Below are 20,324 nucleotides of genomic sequence, written 5' to 3'. Positions count from 1 at the left end.
TGACTCTAAAAATACTTGGGGTCATGGTGCATAGTCAGAAGAACATGAGCTCTTGGTGCAACACGCTTGCCAAAACAACTAATGCACTTCTTGGATGTATAAGTACAGGAATATCAAGCAGGAGTAGAGTAGTTCTATTAACTCTGTATTTGACACTAGTACAACCACTATTGGGATATTTTGTCCAATTTTGGTGTCCACAATTTAAGAAGGATTTGAGAAATTAGGAAGAGTTCAGAGAAAAGCCATGATAATGAGTAAGGGATTGGAATCATGCCTTACAGAGAAAGGCTCAAGGAGCTCAGGCTGTTTAGCTTGTCAAAGGGGTGATGATCAGAGTTTATAAGTTTGCAGCTGGTCATAGAATAAGAAGAGGAACAGTAGCCCAAAGGTGGAAGAACCATCAGACAGTAAAGGGCCTCTTGGACAACCATTTTATTTCTTTCTAATCCTGCTGTCCTCTATTTTATAATGCCAGAAAGTTCCTCAGTGTGCACCAATCCAAATTCAATTATCAAAGTTGGTAAAAGGAAGATGGAAGAATTGTTTGTGGGATGGTAAAATGGGAAAGTGAAGATAATCATTTGAGGAACTTACTCAGATATTTCAGACAGATCTTTGCTATGTTTTATTCCTGATTCTCTAAAGCTAAAATTGGATGAGGAGCGCATTGTATTACTCCACTCAGAACCAGATGATGGATGATTTCATTCATGTCCATATTTGAACAGCTTACCAATGGTTGTCATGAATTCCTCATCATTGGAAACATTTAAATCAAGACTGGATGTTTTTCTTTAAGATATGCTCCAGTCCAACAATAGCTATTAGACTTGAAGCAGGAATTAGTTAATGGAAATGCTATGTCTGTGTTACACAGGAAGGCTTTGAATCTATGAATTACATTTGCCATTGGCCAGACAAAATCCATTTGGCTGAAATAGAGCAATGTGACCAAAAATAGTTTAGCACTCTGGTCTTCAAATAGGTAAATAACTTTTAGCACTAACAATTGGCTAGTAACTGGCTGAAAAGTCACATAACCCTATCCTAGTACCTTTCCCTAGGCTTTCCTGTCCCTCCATTGGAAGCTGTTTTTCAAAGAATGCTGAGCAGTTGTAGCCATCACCAGCTTGCAGCATTTATAAGAGAAACCCAAGATTCTCTCCTCTGATCCTGAGTCCCTTGGGAAAAGTAGGTTCTCACTTTTCCTCTGTGTCATGAGCTCAACTTCATTTACTTCAGCAGAAGAGGAGGTATTTCTCTTGTGTATTTCAGCTGCTGGCTACCAGCTGGACACTGCAAGTTCCTGTTTGCAAAACCCACTGTTATAGGGTGCTCTACTCAGTGCTAGGGTGCCTCCTTCTGGCCGCATCTGGGAATTAGCTATGCCAGCTGGATGCCCTTTTTTTGCAGTTCCTCAGCCTATTGTCTCCCTTTGTGGCCCCTCTCTTGCTCCTCAGGAGCTGCAGAGGCTCACCTTGGTAGCTTAGCCCTCTGGCCAAGTCACATTAGTCCTCCCCTTCTGGGGTAATAAAGTCTCTCCGGACGGCATCACCAGTGCTCTTGCACCACTTCCCAGTGGCTGGTAGCGGAATCTGAGCCTGACCTCTACACTGGGTTCCAGCTCAGGGACCCTATCGCAAGCAGCCAAGGTCTACCCCTTGCTGCTGTTTCCCTAAGCTTGTTCCTACATATCCCTCTCAAGCTTTCTCTCCCTACAACTCCGCTGGGGTTGACCCTTCCTCTAGAGCGAGAACCCTGGAGATTATTCTCCCTCTAGCATTTTCACCTCCCCTCCTCTCTGCTCCCAGAGTGACTGCAGACTCTCTCCCAACAGCCTATTTCTGCTGCAAACTGCCTGGCTTTATAATCCAGTCTACTCCAACCCAGCTGAGCCTCTTGTTCAGTTAGGCTTGGCTTTCCCTCCAGGTGCAGCCAAGTACCCTAATTAGCCCCTCAGGCCCACATTAACCCCTTCAGGGCCTATGGGGAGTAGACACCTCATCACACCCGGTAACAGACTTCAGACATTTTTGGCTTCTCAGCTCTGCAATACTGTTAACTGGGAGAAAACTGACCATCATTTCTAAAAGCCAGACTCAGAAAACACATACAGCTGAATACCCACATGCACCAGAGCAATGTTCAGTGCATGAGGGGAAATGAAATACAAGAGATTTTCTGGCACCTTTCTTTCCTATCCCAAACCTGGGAGGCAGCCAGGAGGTAGCTCAGCCCCTGGCACAAGTTTGAGTAACCTGAAGGCTGCTCTAAATTGCATCAGAAGTAACAGTGACCACCCAGGAGCTGCTTTACAGGTGGGAATAATTGGTTGCACTCTCAGCACCTTCCCTATACCAGAGGGCTCAGGAAGGGGGTCACACTGAGTTAGCTATGCTGGTCCTACACCAGGCAGGAATTTCCCTATACAAAGGGAATCCTCCAGCTGCCCACTTAGTCCCCTTTTTGCTGTCAAACCTCCCCATATACACTAGACACTTACACATATGAATGCAATCATTAAGGGTCTGATCCTACTCCCAGTTAAATTAATGGAAGTTAAATTAATCTAATTTCAATAGAGGCAGACTCAGGTTCCATATCAGAGAAAAGTGGAGGGAAAAAATATAGCAGGGAACTAATGCAACTGCTAATGTACAACAGCACTACCAATACAATAGCATTTACAACTATACAATAAACACCCCCAGGGGACGAACAAATTACACAACGCATTACTGCCTTCATTAGCAACAATAAGATTGTATGTACCACTACAATTCTCATTTGACACAGTGACAGTACGTATGGAAACAATCTGTTCACCCACGCATCCATCAATACAGCTAAAACGCTTTGGGATGAATGTCTAACAACAGGTTTAGTCCTGAAAATTAATTTAAAAGAAACATCAGCTGGTATAATCAGCCATTATTTCAGGCCTGTTATTTTAAATAAATCTGTTGCACAGTTACATTTGTTCTTTGCCAATGTATGCAGGCCTATAGATCTGCTGCACACCAGGCTCCAGAATTCTCAGTCATATAGTGGTTGACTCATGTTCAGTTGGTATTTTAAAGAAATGGAAACACACCACACACAAAATAAAAACTAAATGACAAAAATTAAATTGTGTGGAGAAAGTTTTTCCTGGGGCATCCAGATAAATAGAATTTTGGTCGAGCTGAGTTCAGCTTGTCAGGCTTATGATCAAGGTAACTAAAAAGAATTAAGCTCTGGTTCAATACTGAAGCGTTTCAAATGATGCTCCCTTGAATTTCATCTGATCCTCCATTGTGCCAATTCACTTTTAATTACACATCTGATCTAACTACCTGCAATTTATGCAGCCTAAGAAGGTCCCATCCAAACAAGTAAGGCTTTACCTACTCACAAATTTTGTACTGGTATAACTATTACAGTTAGGAGTGTGTTTTTTGAATGAAATAGTTAAACTGGTATAGTTAAAGAGGGGCAATTTTTGTGTGTGGGCAAGCCCTTAGTCACCAAGCTCATTCTGTCTTCTTCTTCAAATAAACAGTATATGTCCGAGGAGTCCAATCCCCACCCTACACTGTATAGGTCTCCAATGTGGCATACCCTTCTGAAACACTATATCTGTAACAAGAAACAGCAACCATGATGTGCCAGAGTTCATGCCTAATGACCTGATACTTATCTTTAAATGGCATTTCATTGCAAACACAAAAGTGAGGTGTCACCTCACTTTTAGTGTCAATTATTAGCAGAAATGTTCAGTGATAAAAGGAAGTCATAGACTCTCCTTCATTGGTGGTTTTCAAAAAGAGGGTGGATAGCCGTCTATCTTGGATGGTTTAGACACAAATTCTACATCTTGACAGGGTTAGACTAGATGACCCTTGCGGTCCCGTCTAACCCTATGATTTGGGAGGCTGAGATACCCTTAATTTATAAAATAAGAAATATTCCACAGCACTTCTCAGCTGAAGATCCCACAGCACTTTTAAAAATTAATTAATTAAACGTCACAGCCCTCTATGAAATATTTTATAGGTGGGCAAACTGAAATGTAGAAAGATCATGTGACTTGCCCATAGCAAGTTAGCAGAAGAGATAGGATTGGAACCTAAGAGTCCCCATTCCCACTACCCTGCCACAGCCACTAGAGACCAGATGCTGCATGGCCCTTGCATGGATGCACAGTTTGCCGGGGAGAAGCGGGGAGTTAGAAGACTGCATGCAGTAAGAGAATTCAACATCCTAGAATAAGGAGCTCTCTTTGTTCTCCCCTGGCCCACATCCCACTGTCTTCCTTCCCCATTATGCACTCTGCAAATGCAACAGTGATATGCTCAATGTGAGCTTCTCCTTTGCCTCATTTAACACATGTCTCTCCCCCAACACCTGTCTGAAAGGCAGGTGCTCCCTCTAAGGCAACTAACACTGCAAGGAGAGTTTAGTGACTATTCTTAAGTATCAAGTTTGAAATACCTTGAATTCTTACCGCTGCACATTTGAACTGCAGGAAGCCTAACTCAGTTCATCTTTCTGAAGTAGCTGAACTGGAGACCACATAGTTTATTATGCATGGCTCAAATCCTGAAAGGTGTTGAGCAACTGCAGCTACCGGCGATTTTAGTAGGAGGTGCAGGTGCTTACATCTCTCAAGATCCATTTTTGGATGAGCCCTTAAAAGCAGAGATCCTGTCTTTTCTGCTTGGTTCCTATGCCAGAGGAAGCTACATTTCATTGGTTCTGTACATTTGAAAATGCTTTGAGATTAAAAGTAATGTAAATCATTATTATTATGCTTTAATTATATCTGCATCCAAATGCAGATTTCAGTTCTTCACAACTGGGATATGTCTGGAGTGGACTATGAACAAAGCATTCTCAGTCCTCCTGCATACTTTGTCTCTATTGTATGATGAAAAAAATACTGCGTGTCAGAGTGGAAAGGAGTTTAGAAGTTTGGAGGGTTTTTTAATCTCATGATAGATTTCTGTGACTTTATTTGTTTGTTTCCAGCTGAGATTTCACTGGCTACTTTTCTCTTAGTTCCTTGATGTTTCTCCCCAGATTATCAACTTGTTAGCTATTTATCAAAAATAATAGCAATCCTTGCATGTTTCATAAGGAACAAGATGTATTTTCCTTCCTGCCCATTTATTTTGTGTAGAGCATTGTCAAAATGTACTACCCTCCTCGGAACAGGAAAAGAAAGTCGGGAGAAAAATATAACACATTAAAACATATTTACACTTTGGAAAAGGAGGATGCAACAGTCAGTGACCAATTGGCTACTCTAAGGTTGCAACTGCATGGCTCTGCCAAATTTAAAGGAACTGCCCCAGAAGGGCACACTGGGAAAATTTTTGTATAGAAAGGCAACTGTGCATTGGGGCTAGTTAGGAGGAACCAGGAAGTCATGAGGATAGATAGATTTTGCATATGGCATAGTGACACAAAGCAAGAACTAAAAATGTTGGAAAATAATATTTGATTTGCTTTTCTTCTCTTTTATGTTCATCATCTGCTTTTAAAGGAATCTAATATGTATGGGCTGAGTTTTTGCAAAAATCTGTAAATAAAGATAGCCATGGTTTTTCACCCACAAGGATGTATGAAGAAATCAACATACCAGGTTTAGAAAAATGAACCAGTAGTTTTAAATCTAGTCACTAATAGTTGCACCCATGAAATCCTTACAATATTCTAATTTTCACAAGTACCTTATAAAACACTAAAGTGTTCTAGGGCTTTGGCTTTATAACTCTTTTTATGTTTATGCATCCCAGAAATTTATTTCCTTTGGGCATTTGTAGCAGATTTTTGAAGACTTTATTCACCATAACACCTGTATTCTTCTCTGGCTCAAGGACTTCTACAATATGACTATTAGAGTACAATATATTCTTTACTTATCCTTTGGTCTCTGTAGCGGGGTGGTCACCAGCTCCTGCCTTGAAGGGCTTGAAATCAGCCCTGGGGAGGACTGCAGTGGTAAAAGCAGCCCTGGGGAGGGCTGCTGCAGCTCTGAAAGCTGGGCTGATTGGGAAGCAGCCACAGCTGTAGCTGGCTTAATAAGTGCCCAGCTGGCCCCTATAAGAGGGCAGTGGGCCAGGAGCAAGCAGTTTCTCTCTAGCGGTAGAGGGAGACGGACCTGGCTGTAGGGACCTGAGCAGAGTACCTGAGTGGAGCAGGGCTGGGGAAAGGCAGAGGAGCTGGGGAGGCTGCAGCCTAGCAGAAGGCCAACGGGAACTGGGGGGTGCAGAGGGCAGCCCACAGGTAGGCAGAAGCAGCAGATCCAAACCCTCCTTGCCAGTGACGAGTGGCTTATACTGCAGTCTGCCCCAGGGAACGGGGGCTAGTTGGTGACTGGCAGTAGCCCAGACTGAGGCAAGGCGCGGATTAGAGGGTGGGGGTTCCCCAGAGAGGGGAGGCCCTGTGAGAAAAGGGTTCCTGCCAGGGGGCAGCACCCCAGATAACGGGGCACCGGGTCCGGGACGGACACTGGGGCCAAGCAGTAGTGGGACACCGACCTGCAGAGGGCGCTCCAAAGGCTGGATGAGCTAATTCCCTGAGAGACCAGCAGGAGGCGCTGCAAGGGTAAGTCCCGCATCACTACAGTCTGATTATGTTAGATGGGCCTTTTTTCACAGTCCACTGAAGTCAGTAGTTAAGACTCCCAGGGACTTTAATGGTCTTTGGATCAGGCCCTTATTTTGGACAGGAAAGTGCTTGGGTCACTCCTCTTTGAGGCCTGGTCTACACTACAAGTTTAGGTCGAATTTAGCAGCGTTAAATCAAATTAAGCCTGAACACGTCCACATGACGAAGCCCTTTTTTTCAACTTAAAGGGCCCTTTAAACCGGTTTCTTTACTCCACCTCTGACGAGGGGATTAACGCTAAAATCAGCCTTTGCAGGTCGGATTTGGGGTAGTGTGGACGGAATTTGATGTTATTGGCCTCCGGGAGCTATCCCACAGTGCTTCATTGTGACCGCTCTGGACAGCACTCTCAACTCAGATGCACTGACCAGGTAGACAGGAAAAGCCCCGCGAACTTTTGAATTTCATTTCCTGTTTGCCCAGCATGGAGAGCACAGGTGACCACGCAGAGCTCATCAGCACAGGTAACCATGATGGAGTCCCAGGATCGCAAAAGAGCTCCAGCATGTACAGAATGGGAGGTACGGGATCTGCTCGCCATATGGGGAGACGAATCAGTGCTAGCTGAACTCTGTAGCAGTAAAAGAAATGGCAAAATATTAGAAAAAGTCTCAAAGGCCATGAAGGACAGAGGCCATAACAGGGACGCACAGCAGTGCCATGTGAAAATTAAGGAGCTACGGCAAGCCTACCACAAAGCCAGAGAGGCAAACGGAAGGTCCGGGGCAGAGCCGCAAACATGCCGCTTCTACGCGGAGCTGCTTGCGATGCTAGGGGGTGCAGCCACCACTACCCCAACCGTGTGCTTTGACTCCATCAATGGAGAATCACGCAACAGGGAAGTGGATTACGGGGTATGAGAAAGACGATGATGAAGACAATGAAGATAGCTCACAGCAAGGAAGCGGAGAAACCGGTTTCCCCAACAGCCAGGATATGTTTATCACCCTGGATCTGGAACTGGTAACCCCCGAACTCACCCAAGGCGAGCTCCCAGACCCTGAGGGCGCACAAGGGACCTCTGGTGAGTGTACCTTTGTAAATATTACACATGGTTTAAAAGCAAGAGTGTTTAATGATTAATTTGAGCTGGCAATCACGGCCAGTACAGCTACTGGAAAAGTCTGTTAACATGTATGGGGATGGAGCGGAAATCCTCCAGGGACGTCTCCAGGAAGCTCTCCTTCATGTACTCCCAAAGCCTTTGCAAAAGGTTTCTGGGGAGAGCTGCCTTATCCCGTCTGCCATGGTAGGACACTTTACCATGCCAGGCCAGTAGCACGTAGTCTGGAATCATTGCATAACAAAGCATGGCAGCGTATGGTCCTGGTGTTTGCTAGCATGCAGACAACATCCATTCCTTATCTCTCTTTGTTATCCTCAGGAGAGTGATATCATTCACGGTTACCTGGTTGAAATGGGGTGATTTTATTAAGGGGACATTCAGAGGTGCCTGTTCCTGCTCGGCTGAACAGAAATGTTCCCCGATGTTAGCCACGCGGTGGGGGGGAGGGGTGAAGTGATCATCCCAGAGAATTGGGTGTGTGGAGGGGGGTAGTTGGGTTTGTGCTGCATGTTAACCCGGAAACCGCAGCCCCTCCTTTTACATTGCAAGCCCATTTTAAATGGCCAACCCAACGGGTGCTTGGTATGGGAAATGAGGGCGCTACTGTTTGAAACCATTCTCACATGTTAAGAAGGTTAAAAAAGCCAAAAGACTGTGGCTTACCATGGCTGCCTGCAAGCCGAAATCTGTTGACTGGCACTGCGTGAGTGATCTCTCACACCAAACCGGCAGGCCCTCAATATAAGAGGAAAAATGCGACCTTGTAACGAAAGCACATGTGCTGTGTAATGTGAACAGCAAAATTTAACGTGAAAGAGTGTACCCATTGTTCTCTAAAATGTGTCTTTTTTAAACCACCTCTCCCTTCTCCTCCACCAGCTGCAAATGTTTCTCCTTCACAGAGGCTAGTGAAGATTAGAAGGAGAAAACGGTGACTCGGGATGATATGTTCTCAGAGCTCCAGATGTCCTCCCACGCTGACAGAGCACAGCAGAATGCGTGGAGGCAGTCAATGTCAGAGTGCAAAAAAGCACAATATGAACAAGAGGAGAGGTGGCGGGCTGAATCGCGGGCTGAAGAGAGCAAGTGGCAGGCTGAAGAGGATAGGTGGCGTCAGTTTGCTGACAGAAGGCAAGAGTCGATGCTCTGGCTGCTGGAGCATCAAACTGATATGCTCCAGCGTATGGTTGAGCTGCAGGAAAGGCAGCAGGAGCAGAGATCGCCGTTACAGCCCCTGTGTAACCAACAGCCCTCCTCCCCAAGTTCCATAGCCTCCTCACCCAGACGCCCAAGAACGCGGTGGGGGGCCTCCGGCCACCCAGTCACTCCACCCCAGATGATTGCCCGAGCATCAGAAGGCTGGCCTTCAATAAGTGTTAAAGTTTTAAAGTTTTAAACTGCAGTGTGTCCTTTTCCTTCCCTCCTCCCCCACCCCTCCTGGGCTACCGTGGCAGTTATCCCCCTAGTTGTGTGATGAATTAATAAAGAATGCATGAATGTGAAGTAACAATGACTTTATTGCCTCTGCAAGCAGTGCTCGAAGGGGGAGGGGAGGGTGGTTAGTTTACAGGGAAGTAGAGTGAACCGGGGGGGGGGGGGGGGAGAAGAGGGTTCATCAAGGAGAAACAAACAGAAGTTTCACACTGTAGCCTGGCCAGTCACAAAACTGGTTTTCAAAGCTTCTCTGATGCACCCCGCGCCCTGCTGTACTCTTCTAACCGCCCTGGTGTCTGGCTGCGCGTAGTCAGCAGCCAGGTGATTTGCCTCAACCTCCCACCCCGCCATAAATGTCTCCCCCTTACTCTCACAGATATTGTGGAGCGCACAGCAAGCAGCAATAACAATTGGAATATTGGCTTCACTGAGGTCTATCCGAGTCAGTAAACTGCGCCAGCACGCTTTTAAACATCCAAATGCACATTCCACCACCATTCGGCACTTGCTAAGCCTATAGTTGAACAGGTCCTGACTCCTATCCAGGCTGCCTGTGTACGGCTTCATGAGCCATGGCATTAAGGGGTAGGCTGGGTCCCCAAGGATAACGATAGGCATTTCAACATCCCCAACGGTTATTTTCTGGTCCGGGAAGAAAGTCCCTTCCTCCAGCTTTTGAAACAGACCAGAGTTCCTGAAGACGCGAGCATCATGTACCTTTCCCGGCCATCCCACGTTGATGTTAGTGAAACATCCCTTGTGATCCACCAGGGCTTGCAGCAGCATTGAAAAGTACCCTTTGCGGTTTATGTACTCGGTGGCTTGGTGCTCCGGTGACAAGATAGGGATATGAGTTCCGTCTATCGCCCCACCACAGTTTGGGAATTCCATTGCAGCAAAGCCATCCACTATGACCTGCACGTTTCCCAGAGTCACTACCCTTGATATCAGCAGGTCTTTGATTGTGTTGGCTACATGGATCACAACAGCCCCCACAGTAGATTTGCCCACTCCAAATTGATTCCTGACTGACTGGTAGCTGTCAGGTGTTGCAAGCTTCCACAGGGCTATCGCCACTCGCTTCTCAACTGTGAGGGCTGCTCTCATCCTGGTATTCTGGCGCTTCAGGGCAGGGGAAAGCAAGTCACAAAGTTCCATGAAAGTGCCCTTATGCATGCGAAAGTTTCGCAGCTACTGGGAATCGTCCCACACCTGCAGCACGATGCAGTCCCACCAGTCTGTGCTTGTTTCCCGGGCCCAGAATTGGCATTCCACGCCATGAACCTGCCCCATTAACACCATGATTTGCGCATTGCTGGGGCCTGTACTTTGTGAGAGGTCTATGTCCATGTCAATTGCCTCATCACTCTCGTCGCCGCGCTGCAATCGCCTCCTCGCCTGGTTTTGCTTTGGCATGTTCTGGCTCTGCATATACTCCAGGACAATGCGCGTGGTGTTCATACTGCTCATAATTGCCGCGGTGATCTGAGCGGGCTCCACGATCCCAGTGCTATGGCGTCTGGGCTGAAAAAAGGCGGGAAACTATTGTCTGACGGAGGGAGGGGTGAGTACGACATGGCTTACAGGTACAGGGAATTAAAATCAACAAAGGTGGCTGTGCATCAGGGAGAAACACAAACAACTGTCACAGAGAATGGTCCCCGCAAAGATTGAACTCAAAACCCTGGGTTTAGCAGGCCGTTGATTTGACGGAGGGAGGGAGAAGCAAATGAATACAGAACAAATCTGGACCACCTATTTTTTACATCTTAAGCTGGCAGCAGACGGTGCAGCATGATTGATAGCCATCGGCATCTTCTGGGTGCTTGGCAGAAGATGCTGAACTACGACTGCTAGCCATCACCGTCAAGACGGCTCAATAAGACTGCCGGCAGGACTGAGTCTCCAGGAGACAAAACATGTCTGCCCAGGTGCCTCTGATCGAACTCACTGAGGAATATGACGATGACAGCTACCAGTCATACTGCACCGTCTACTGCCAAAAGGCAATTAGCTGCTGCTGTGTAGCAATGCAGTACCACGTCTGCTGGCACCCAGATGACATATGGTGACGGTGAGCTGAGCTGAGCTGAGCTGAGCGGCTCCATGCTTGCAGTGGTATGTTTTCTGCACAGGTAACCCAGGTAAAAAGGCGTGAATCGATTGTCTGCCGTTGCTCTGACGGAAGGGGAGGGGCCTGACGACATGTACCCAGAACCCCCCGCGACACTGTTTTTGCATCATCAGGCATTGGGATCTCAACCCAGAATTCCAATGGGCGGCGGAGACTGCGGGAACTGTGGGATAGCTACCCACAGTGCAATGCTCCGGAAGTCGACGCTAGCCTCGGTACTGTGGACGCGGTCCGCCGACTTAATGCACTTAGAGCATTTTATGTGGGGACACACACAATCGACTGTATAAAACCGATATCTATAAAACCGGCTTCTATAAATTCGATCTAATTTCGTAGTGTAGACCTACCCTGAGTGATTGCATGTGCACTCCTGGTGACTCACAAGCCATGAAAACCTGAGGTGAGATCGGAGTCTATTAAAATAAAGATTGGAGAACAATTCATCCAACTGTAGCATCATCTCTGGAGTCCTGAGCGACAATATAACAAGAAGCAAATATGTGGACTGAGGACCGGTTGCCACTCTAGAAATGTCCACAACTGGAACATTGCTAGAAAAGCCACCGAGGCCAGTTGCGATCTTGTTAAATGAGCTTTGACTCTGCTCAGTGGGGTGACATTGGCCAGGTCACAGCACATGTATATACAAGAGGCTATCCAAGAAGAAATTCTCTGGGTGGAGACTGATAGAATAAAAGAACAATCTGCCACCACTACGAATAGTTGGAAGGACTTACAGAAGTGCCTAGTTCTGTCAAGGTAGAACACCAGAGCTGTTCTGATGTCCAGGGTGTGCAAATCTTTTCTTCCCTACTTGAATGTGACTTTGGGCAGAATGCAGGTAAATAAATTTTCTGGTTGATGTTTTATTTGTTTGGCATATGCAATCCAGTCAAGCCAATCCACGGCATTCTTATCAACAATGTTCAAGGCATGAAGACCTCCAGGAAGTTGAGTCATTTTGCAGTACTCAACAATGTGTGTCATGGTTTGTGGCTTCTCACATTGCATAGTGGACTATCACTCAAACACCACCAAAATTACACTGCAGCACAAATTCAAATTCCGGTATGAAACCAGTTCAGAAGGCTCCATTGCCTTCACAGTAAATCAAATCTGGATTGACATTGAGTGGAATCTGAGACAAGATAATTATTTGTCACTTTCTCTGAAGACCATGAAGCTCACCACCTGTCCTCTACTGCAGTGGTTCCCAAACTTTAACAACCTGTGAACCCCTTTCACTAAAATGACAAGTCTCACGAACCCCCTCCTAAAACTGAATATTTCCAGGGATTTTCTCCTTTACCTGAGTATAAATTATAAAAAGCAGTGATCTTGGAAATATAAAATTTGTTTTTTTATTACATTATGAAAACGGCAACACTGTTCCAAGATCTCACTTTCGTAGCTTGTATCACTTTGAATAAGCCTGTTATAAGACAAGGCACCTATGTTTCATCAAGGAGTATCAGATGTGAAACAGCATAAAGGTATTTAAGAAGCCAACTCAAAGAGTTTCTCCTACACAAGCATTCAAGTCTTGAGCAGTCCAGGCAAACAACGCACGTTACAATACTAGCTGCCTATTTAATTTTTAAAACAGCAAAAAATAGCCACTTTCCTTTCCATTTCTTATATAGAGTCTTGAAGTTTAAATCTCCTCAGTGTGATAGACATGCTGGCTTTGATCTGCTTAGCTCCAGGGGCTCCGGGCTGCTGGCCCCATGCTGCCCGGGATCCCTTGGGACAGCTTTGTCTGCCATTAGGGAATTTTTCCCCGAGAACCCCCTGTAACATTTTGTGAACCCCCAAGGGTTCACGAACCTCAGTTTGGGAACCACTGCACTACTGTAAATCCCTCACCTAGTAAACTTATACACAACAGGTGTCATGAGGACAGATGACCATGTGGTGGATAAAACAAGTCTTTAACGGTAGATGTGGCATATCATGCAATTTTGTCATGAGCTTTGCTACGCTTTCCTCTCTGCCTTTAATAGGCAGCAGGTTTAAAACAAATACAAGGAAGTTCTTCTTCACGCAGCGCACAATCAACTTGTGGAACTCCTAACTTGAGGAGGTTGTGAAGGCTAGGACTATAACAGCGTTTAAAAGATAAATTCATGGTGGTTAAGTCCATTAATGGCTATTAGCCAGGATGGGTAAGGAATGGTGTCCATAGCCTCCGTTTGTCAGAGGATGGAGATGGATGGCAAGAGAGAGATCACTTGATCATTGCCTGTTAGGTCCACTCCCTCTGGGGTACCTGGCATTGGCCACTGTCGGTAGACAGGATACTAGGCTAGATGGACCTTTGGTCTGACCTGGTACAGCCGTTCTTACGTTCTTATGTTCTTATGTGAACACTGGGCAGAGCAATTTTGCAGAGAACTGGTAACCATGGTAAAGGAGTAGATTTAAGTGTGCCTGAAATAATACACATGTTGGAATTAAATTGTACGTTGATCATCTTTGTGTGAGACGAGCAAGTCCATACTGGAGGACAGTACTCTGCCACTGAATAACGGAGTGCCAACGCTGAAATGCTTTACATTTGGGCATTGGCACCCCAGGTCGTACCGGCCAGTTTTCCAAGCAGGTTGTTGTGTGTTTTGTCCTTAATTGTTGACTTTATAAGATCGTCATGATATATAAGAGTTCTATCCAACGTGACACCTACACAGACTGGGTGTGAATCATGCTTTATTCCCGGACCATTGAGAACTATATTCAGCTCTCTGCCTTCTTGTGCATGATGTAAGTGGAAGGTACTTGACAGTATTACTTCCACTTGGTATCAGGCGCCACTGACAACAATAAATTGGCCATAGCTGCCATATCTGCATTCAGAACACTCAAGTTGGTTGATATGGAAAGATGACAGACAGCACCTTCGGGATGAACCTTGGATGAGGACACAGATAAAACTCATCCTTAAAGAAGATCATATGGGGGCCCAGACATTAAGGCATGCAGCTCTCATACTCTTCTGGCCAAGGTGATGGCAACCAAAAATTCCACCTTCACTGATAGATGTAGCTGAGAGCAAGTAGCCAAAGGCTCAAACAGGGGACCCATAATTCTTGACAATACTAAGTTTAGATCCCAAAGTGGAATGGGGTCTTGCACCTGATGATATAGTTTGACTAGGCCTTTCAAAAACCTTATGGACATGTCGTTAGAGAAAATAGAGCAATTATCCACTTCAGGGTGGAACACTGAAATAGCCACCAGATGTAATTTGATCAAACTAACAGCCAACCTTTGGTGTTTCAGGTGCAATAAGTAATCTAGTACATATTGAATCAAAGAATGGGACAGAGATACTCTTTAATAGCGAGACCAAATGGAAAAACATCTACGCATAGAGAGGGAAGTAGCCCTAATAGAAGGCTTTCTATTATTTAGCAGGATCTCTTGAACTTCTTTTGAGCAAGATCACTCTCTAACATCTAGCCATAATGAAGAGATTGCAGGCTCAGGTGGAGTAGGTGACCATGATCTTGTGAGATTAGGTCCAAAGTCTAAAGGAAGTGAGATTGGACAGCGACAGGAGAGTGAAGAACCACCGTAGACAGGCCCACACTGAGACTATGTATACGACTCTGGCCTGATCCTGTCTTATCTTTAGTAATACCCTGTGAATGAGCGGGATTGGGGGGAAGCATAGAGGAGCCTGCCTGACCAAAGTAGTAAGAATGCATCTGTTAGGGAACCCAGACTGTGGCCTTGTAGGGAATAGAACTAGGGTGACCAGACAGCAAGTGTGAAAAATCAGGACAGGGGATGGGGGTAATAGGAGCCTATATAAGAAAAAGACCCACAAATCAGAACTGTCCCTATAAAATCGGGACATCTGGTCACCCTAAATAGAACTGATGACACTTTCTGTTGGTCCTTGTCACAAATAGGTCTACTTGGAGAAACCACCAGCAAAGGAACATGTATGTGACCACAGCCAGGTTAAGAGACCATTTTTGGTGACTCATAAATGATCTGCCCAGGTGATCTGCCAGACCATTTTGGACCCCCAGTAGGTAAAAAGCTTCTAGATCTATTGAATTGGCAATGCAGAGTTCCTAAGCAGAGTTGCTTCGAAAGAGTCAAGAACAGCGGGCTCCTCCCTGCTTATTGAGATAGAACATAGCTGCTGTGTTGTCTGTGAGAACTAACAAGCTCTTTCCCTTGATCTGTGGCAGAAACACTTGCCACACCAATCCCACAGCTTTCAGCTCTCAGGTGTTGATGTCCATAGAACTTTGCTTTACACACCATAGACCTTAAGTCTATAGAGAACCCTGATGGGGTCCCCAGACAAGGGCAAATGCATCTGTCACTAATGTGAGCATCAGCTGTGGGCAGCCAAAGGGAACATCTACACATACATTATCCAGAGTTGTCCACCAGCCTAGGGAGGTGATGATATGAGAAGGCAACCTCACCACCAACTCTAGATAGTGATGGCTCAGTGGGTAGACTTAGGCCGGCCAGCCTTGTAGAATTCTGAGGCACAGTCTAGCATATTGAACCACGTAAGTGCAGGAGGCCATATGTTCCAGGAGCTTCAAAAAGTTTGTGCTGTAGTGCCTAGGAGAGCTTTGAGATCTACAGTGATTGATTGAATTGCCTGAAACGTCCAGTCTGGAAGAAAAGCTCTGGCATGAGTTGACTGGATCAGAGCTACACTGAACTGCATCTGCAGTCTGAATCAGCCCTTGACAAGTCAGTCATCCGAGTAAGAGTAAACTTGGACTCCTGATCTTTTGAGGAAGGCAGTTACTACTGCCATAACTTTGGTAAAAACACTGGGAGATGCTGACAGGCCAAATGGTTGTACAGTGAACCATTAATGATTTTGATTTACCAGAAATCTGACGTACTTCCTGAGAGCTTGGTAAACTGCCACATGGAAGTAGGAACCTTTTAAGTTGAGGCTGGCATACCAGTCTCCAGGGAGTCAAGTATCAGAGGGGTAGCCGTATTAGTCTGAATCTGTAAAAAGCAACAGAGGGTCCTGTGGCACCTTTGAGACTAACAGAAGTACTGGGAGCATAAGCTTTCGTGGGTAAGAACCTCACTTCTTCAGATGCAAGTAATGGAAATCTCCAGAGGCAGGTATATATCAGTGTGGAGATAACGAGGTTAGTTCAATCAGGGAGGGTGAGGTGCTCTGCTAGCAGTTGAGGTGTGAACACCAAGGGAGGAGAAACTGTTTCTGTAGTTGGATAGCCATTCACAGTCTTTGTTTAATCCTGATCTGATGGTGTCAAATTTGCAAATGAACTGGAGCTCAGCAGTTTCTCTTTGGAGTCTGGTCCTGAAGTTTTTTTGCTGTAAGATGGCTACCTTTACATCTGCTATTGTGTGGCCAGGGAGGTTGAAGTGTTCTCCTACAGGTTTTTGTATATTGCCATTCCTGATATCTGACTTGTGTCCATTTATCCTCTTGCGTAGTGACTGTGCAGTTTGGCCAATGTACATAGCAGAGGGGCATTGCTGGCATATGATGGCATATATAACATTGGTGGACGTGCAGGTGAATGAGCCGGTGATGTTGTAGCTGATCTGGTTAGGTCCAGTGATGGTGTTGCTGGTGTAGATATGTGGGCAGAGTTGGCATCGAGGTTTGTTGCATGGGTTGGTTCCTGAGTTAGAGTTGTTATGGTGCGGTGCGTGGTTGCTGGTGAGAATATGCTTGAGGTTGGCAGGTTGTCTGTGGGCGAGGACTGGCCTGCCTCCCAAGGTCTGTGAAAGTGAGGGATCATTGTCCAGGATGGGTTGTAGATCACTGATGATGCGTTGGAGAGGTTTAAGCTGAGGACTGTAGGTGATGGCCAGTGGAGTTCTGTTGGTTTCTCTTCTGGGCCTGTCTTGTAGCAGGAGGCTTCTGGGTACACGTCTGGCTCTGTTGATTTGTTTCTTTATTTCCTTGTGTGGGTATCGTAGTTTTGAGAATGCTTGGTGAAGATCTTGTAGGTGTTGGTCTCTGTCTGAGGGGTTGGAGCAGATGCGATTGTACCTCAGTGCTTGGCTGTAGACGATGGATCGTGTGGTGTGACCGGGGTGGAAGCTGGAGGCATGAAGGTAGGCGTAGCGGTCGGTGGGTTTTCGGTATAGGGTGGTGTTAATGTGGCCATCGCTTATTTGTATGGTGGTGTCCAGGAAGTGGACCTCCCGTGTAGATTGGTCCAGGCTGAGGTTGATGGTGGGGTGGAAGCTGTTGAAAGCATGGTGGATGCTTCCATATACCCTGTTGCTTTTTACAGTCTCCAGGGAGTGGATAAGAGAAGTGAGGGTGACCATGCAAAGCTTCATCTTTTTTAAGAATTTGTTGAGTTGATGCAGGTCTAAAACTGGTCTGAGACACATACACACCCCACTTTCAGGATCATGAAATTGCCGGAATAAAACCCCTTCCCTCTGAGACAGTGTGGAACCTCCTCTATATCCCCCAACCAAAGGAGAGATTATACCTCCTGGTGAAGGAGTTCCTCATGAGAGTGGTCCCTGAAAAGAGATGGGGACGGAGGGATAGAAACAAATTGGAGGATATATCCCACTGCCACACTGTTCAAGATCCACTGGTCCAAAGTAATCCAAGCCAAGGACTGAAGAAGTGGGACATTTGCAAACCATCTGTAGGGGAGATAGGGTCTGGAAACATGGAAACTTGCATGGCATCCTCAACAGGCTCATCAAAATGATTGCTTGGCACTTCCCGTGTATCTTGAAGGGCCTGGAGTTGGAGCAGCAAGGGGGTGAGGCCTGTGCAGATAACCCCTGGACTTTTTTTTTGACAGGTCCTATTGAGGAGGTGTCAGTCTGATACCTCAAATGGTCTCTCTCATTAGCTGCTGTAACAACTAACAGTTCTGGAGGTGGATGGGAGTAAAGATAACCCTGGCACATAATACTTGTGCTCTGCCCACTTTGAGGTGGGAGGGAATGAAGATGGGCTCTGTCATAGTGTCTATGTAGGCTCCAATATCACTGCATTGATTGGCAGTGCCACCCTAGATGGATGTGTCTTCAATAAAATGTCTATCAGGAGATAATACAAATGCCCTCCTTGACCTGAATGCCCAAATCTGAAACCACACTCTCTAAAAATTATCAGAGGGGTAGCCGTGTTAGTCTGGATCTGTAAAAAGCGACCAAGAGTCCTGTGGCACCTTATAGACTAAGTTAGTCTATAAGGTGCCACAGGACTCTTGGTCGCTTTTCTCTAACAATTGTAATCATCAGGATGGGGTGAAGTTGCCTCTGAGGAAACTGCCTTGCCCAGAAAGGACGAGGAGGAAGCCAAGACTGGAAGTGGTTCAACTTCTTCCACAGGCTGCTCCTCTGGTTCCTCAAGTGCCTCTTTGGGCTTGTCTTCACTATTGCACTAAATCAGTGCTGCTGCCATCAATGCAGCGGAGACGATTTAGCGGGTCTGGTGAAGATGTGATAAGTCGACAAGACAGCACTCTCCCATTGATGTAATTAATCCACCTCAACGAGAGGCGGAAGGTTATGTCAATGGGAGAGTGTCTCCCGCCAAGGTTGCGGGGTGTAGACACCGCATTAAATCGATGCAAGTTACATCACTCAGGGGGGTGGGTTTTTTACACCACTGAGCAACATAACTTATGTTGACTTAAGCGGTAGTGTAGACAAGACCTTTTTGATGTTCAGTACTGGGTGTGGTACCAGACACTGGCGAGGGGGCAGCTGGGTGCGAGAACTGATCCTGCCTGGACAAGGGCCACTGATAAGAGGCTGGACCCCAGTGACTTCCTGGCCACATTCCCATGGTATCTCCAGTTGTGGGTTTGCAATGGTATGCAGAGCGGGAGGATCTATGTGAGGACTGGAGGGTTCTGCTGCAAGGTTGTGAGATAAAAGATCCCACCTCTGAGTCTGATGAAGAAAATTTCCCTTCCTCCAATCATGGAGGGGTTGCTCCAGTCAGTGCTGGGGACCGGTGCCAAGAATCTGGCAATGGGCAGAGTATCACCAACATTGCTGGCTTCCACTTAGATGGCACTGATGGGCTGACTTTCCAGGTGATAGGCAGGTGGTACAGTACCATGTGCTGCACTGCTGATGTTGGTGCCAGATGGCTCAACAGTACCAACTCCTTCCCTATCGGTGATACCAGAACTGAGAGGGAGAGCAAATTCCTTACCACTACAAATGCCTCCAGGGAGGTCAGCATTGAGATTGTATCTGTCTGCTGTGGTGCTGCAGAAGCTGACAGTGTCACTTCTGACACTGGACTCAATGGTGCCCTCTCCGGCACAGGAGCCAACTGTGCTGGCTTAGGCACTAATTTGGAGGAGGAGTGCTTAGATTTCAGATGCACTATACTTGACTCCCTCTCACCTCTCTTTCCAGGTTTGGAGGGAGGAGACCTTCCACCAGTCAGTGCCACATTGGAAGACATATTTCTTCCTAGGCATAGGTGAAGGAGCTTGGTGTTGGGACACTGACAACATTGAAGGCGTACTTCTTATTGAAACTGCAGCACTCGGCATCAAGTCAGACCCAGACTGCTCCACGGATGGTCTGTGTTCTGCCTCTATCGATGCAGGAATTTCTGCCTAGCCTTCCTATCCTTTTCATGCTAGGCTTGAATTTCTGGCAAATCTTTCATGTGTGCATTACCCAGGCTCTTAAGACAACTGCTGTGCAGGTTGCTCACCAACATAAACTTTGAGCAAGAAGCGCACAGCTTGAAGCCTGGTGACCGGGGCATGCCTCGAAGCTGGTGGCAGAACCCCAAAATGGGGGGAAACAACAAAAAACACTTTTTTTAAACAAACCAACAAAACTTACTAACTATAACTACTAAATTACAACTGTACCTTATACACTGACCTGAGAGAAAACAGTTCTGGCAAAGAACAGGGGTACCAATGACCATCACACGCAGTACGTAAGAAATCAGGAGGCTGCTCTCCCCTCTTACCTGCACACAGTGCTGCACAGCAGCAGAGGGCACTTGAGCCACCCAACAGGTACTGCTGAGGGAAACAGTTTCCA

Source organism: Chrysemys picta, chromosome 1, assembly GCF_011386835.1.
Source record: "Chrysemys picta bellii isolate R12L10 chromosome 1, ASM1138683v2, whole genome shotgun sequence".
Taxonomy (NCBI): domain Eukaryota; kingdom Metazoa; phylum Chordata; order Testudines; family Emydidae; genus Chrysemys; species Chrysemys picta.
This window is presented reverse-complemented; position numbering follows the sequence as displayed.